Source organism: Orycteropus afer, unplaced genomic scaffold (genome assembly GCF_000298275.1).
Source record: "Orycteropus afer afer isolate SDZICR_OR568_19922 unplaced genomic scaffold, OryAfe1.0 scaffold00059, whole genome shotgun sequence".
Taxonomy (NCBI): Eukaryota; Metazoa; Chordata; class Mammalia; order Tubulidentata; family Orycteropodidae; genus Orycteropus; species Orycteropus afer.
Genome location: NW_006921646.1, coordinates 5,576,341 through 5,580,307, shown reverse-complemented (window position 1 = coordinate 5,580,307; position 3,967 = coordinate 5,576,341). Strand labels below are relative to the sequence as shown.

Below are 3,967 nucleotides of genomic sequence, written 5' to 3'. Positions count from 1 at the left end.
GGAAAAGAAAGGATCTTGTCCTTTGTCTGGGCAAGTTTGCTCTCAGATGAGGCTTCCAGGCAGCCAGTCCCATTCTGCGCTTCACAAGCAATTTGGTACTGATTATGTTAAACTTGGGGAACTGTTTACTTCTTACGATTTTATAATAAATTAGAGCTGATTCATGACAGTCCCTATAATTATGCCACTCTGACTTGCATTACGATATGCTTTCTGAGTGGGAAAGGGGTGGGGTCACAGTTCAGAAGGAGGGAAGTTCCCATAACCAGCAGCACAGTTGACCTCACCTTTGGCGCCTGTGGGAAAGTGTTGGGAGGAGAAGCCAGCCCAGCAGGGGAATCAAGGCTCCAAGCCGCTTCCCTGGGGCACCAAGAGCACTTTCACTGTCCCCAACACTATAGCATTTCTCCTATGTTCTTTCCAAAGGAGGTGTTCCACAGACACTAGTTCCCTGGCATAGATGCTGGGAAACTGCCTGCTCTGAGCCCCTCTTGGAGAGTCCCAATGGCCTTTAGGGTATTCAAGGCTCTGAAAAATTCGGCAGCAAAGAGACTGGCTTGATTTGGTTTAATCCAATGTTTCCCAAGATGATTTTTGACCACAGAGTCGGTGGGTGTGTGAGAGAGAGAGTTCAGGTGGTAACACTATTACCAAGAAGAACATGCTGTCTTGAGAATCTGGCAGAAAGAATCTCCTCCAGTTCCCAGGCCAACCCAGGCTGAGGCATGCTCTGAGGGGACCAGAGATAGGGCATGGAGGGTAGGACCTTCTTGGAAGAGATGGGATGGGAAAGATGGAGAGCTCAAGTTGGACTTTGAAAAGAGGGAAGGGGTCTCAAAGGAGCCTCTGTCCCAGCCACCAAGGGAAGAGAAATCACAGAAAACAAAGGAGGGAATCTAGAAATTCACTGGTCCAGACCCATTGCTCTACAGTTGACGCTATTTTTGTACCTTTATTGGGTTGAGAGGTGCGTGAGATGGAGCCTGAGCAGGGTATGTGGAGAAGGGAGAGTTAGCTGAAAGGGTCTCCTGGGCTGTGAGCCCCTCACCCAGGCCATGGCCCTCACCCCTACTCAACCCCCATTCCTTTAGGATTGAGGACAACTCCAGACAGCTATCAACCCTCACATTATTCCTTTACTCTCCTCTCTCAGAAGTGCCTCTACCTCCATTCCCCACCCCCCTGCCCACTTCCCTCAAATGCTCCTGAACCATAAGGCTGAATGGGACCATAAGAATGGGACTGGCTGCCTGGAAGCCTCATCTGAGAGCAAACTTGCCCAGACAATAGTAAGACTCATGCATTTACTAAGTACCAGGTACTCGTCTAAGTACCTAACATGTTAAGTGAATTCATCGTCCTAACAACCCTGTGAAGAAGGACTATTATTATCCCATTTTCAAGATGAGAAAATTGAGGCCCCAAGAGGTTAAGGAGTTTACCCAAAGTTACCAAACTAGAAAGTTATTGTTGTGTGCTGTCAAGTCGATTCTGACTCATAGCAGCTCTCTATGAGAAAGTAGAACTGTTCCCTAAGTTTTCCTAGGCTGTGGAGCCACTGAGGAGATTCAAACTGCCAACCTCTTGCTTAGTAGCTGAGCATTACCCTTACATTACCAGGCCTCCTTAACTAGAAAGAAGTGGAGCTTATAGGTATCTGACCCTTATGGTGGTGTCTAGTTATCTAAAGACACAGCTTCTAGCTGAGCCATTAAGTAGCTATGTGACCTTTACTGAGCCACCTGCTCTTTATGGATTTGTCTTCCCACCGGTAAATGGAGGGCATGGAATCTAATATTATTAAGAGTCTCATATTGTCTTGGAGTCTCAGTCAGCCTTCAAAAAGCCTATCCTCTCAACCCCTGCTGGGCCCCATAGGCCTCCTGGGGCCCTGACATGGCCAGCCTGGACACTCTCCAACCACCATAGTAGCCTCTCCCTGACTCCAGTGATGCTCAGCTGCCAACGGCCTGCAGAAAAGGTTCCTGAGTCCTGCTTGGAGAGGACGAGAGAGGTAGAAGCAGAGGATAGGGCTGACAGCACAATTGGAGTGGGCCAGGAAGGTGCAGAGGGTAGAGGCCATGAAAGTCACTGGCATGGCAGGCAGCCCACACACAGCTGCCACATAGCCCAGCACAGAGCAGGGCCCCCACATCAGTACAAAGACCACCAACACCACCAGGATGAGTCCTGTGTTCTCCTGGTGTTCCCGGATGCTCTCCCTACGGAGGCCGTGGGGCTATGCCCACAGGAGCCAGGCCATGTGGCTGAAGGAGCAGCCCAGCCCCAGCACACAGGGCAGAAAGCACAGGGCTCCCAGCAGAGTGAAGTAGCAGGAGGTCCAAGCAGAGCTCAGGAGCAAGAGGCAGGCCCTGTCCTCGGGGGGACCCACTGCCTCCTCCTCCACTACCACCTGCTGGAATAACCAGTTGGGCAGTGGCACAGTTATGCCCATGACCCACATGAGTAGCAGCTGGGGTCCCCAGCCTGCTGGGAGGGCCACATCAGGCTGGGCCAAGGCCACATGGTGCAGGAGAACGGTGACCACCATGCTGTAGAATGTGTAGAACATGGTGCCTGTGTTGGCGGCCTGGCTGATGGTGCAGACGGCAGGGCCTAGCCACCAGTTATGCTACAGGAAGCTCAACAGCGGCACAGGCACCACGCAGGCCAGAGAGAGCGGGTCAGACAGTGTGATGTTCACCATGAGGCTGTTTGTCAGCAGGTGGGGTGCACCTGGGTCCTGGCCAACCACTAGCAGCATGAGCCCATTGGTCAGCAGCCCCACCAGCAAGATGAGGCTGCAGATCCTGGCAAAGATGAGGCAGAGCAGTTGCTCAGGAGTAGCTGTGAGTGTGGTGGTGACTGTGGCATTGAACTCCAGGCCAGGCTCCATTCTCCTGCTTCAGACACAAGGACGGCATAGAAACCAGCCCAAATACCACCTCCCCTCTTTTCCCATGTAGAAAACAAAAAAAACCTGTTGCCATCAAGTCAATTCTGATTCATGGGAACGTCGTGTGTTAGAGTAGACCTGGGCTCCATAGGGTTGTCTTGGTTGTAATTTTTATGGAAGTAGATTACCAAGCCTTTCTTCCATGATGTCACTTGTTGTTGTTGTTATGTCACTGGGTGGATTCAAATCATTGAATGCAAATCATTTGTGTCATCCAGGGACCTTTTCTTTTCCCATATGATCCTCTCTCATTTCACAGAATTGGGAGCCCTAGTGGCACAATGGTTAAGCACTTGGCTGCTAACCAGAAGGTTGGCAATTTGAACACAACCCACAGTTCTGAGGGAGAAAGACCTGGCAGTTTTCTCCCTTAAAGATTACAGCCAAAGAAGAAACCCTATGGGCAGTTCTACTATGTCACATGGTGTTGCTATGAGTTGAAATTGACTCAATGGCACCTAACAACAACTTTTCACAGGGCTCTGCTTATAGTGGGCCCAGACACATCCACATAGGAGGCCCTTTAGACCTCACAGCAGCCTGACACAATGGGCTCTGGGGACTGTCTGGGTTCAAATCCTGACTCTGCTGTTTAGTAGCACTGTTACCTTGGGAAAATTACTTAATGTTTTCCTACCCAGTGTTCTCAAATATAGGGAAATGAGGAAATAGTAGAAATGAAACAGGTGTCAATAGTAATCATCACTAAACAAACAATAATAACAACAACAACAACAACAAAAACCACTGCCATGGAGTTGATTCTGACTCATAGTGACCCCCATTGGGTTTCCAAGGCTGTAAATCTTTACAGAAACAGACCACCTTATCTTTCTTCTGTGGAGCAGCTGGTGGGTTTGACCTTTTGGTTAAGGCCTAATACCTTAACCACTATACCACCAGAGCTCTTTAATAGTTACTAAGGGGTGAGAGTTAGGTAATTTTCATTTTCTTCCTTATAATTTTTTATTTTCTTAATTTTACAATCTGATAAAAAATCATTAAAAATTA

At 49.0% G+C, this 3,967-nt stretch overlaps 1 pseudogene; it reads right to left on the bottom strand.

Annotated features, from left to right (window-relative positions):
* Window positions 1–234: 234 nt before the first annotated feature.
* On the bottom strand, window positions 235–2,896 carry LOC103195823 (annotated as a pseudogene).
* Between the last annotated feature and the right edge of the window lie 1,071 nt (window positions 2,897–3,967).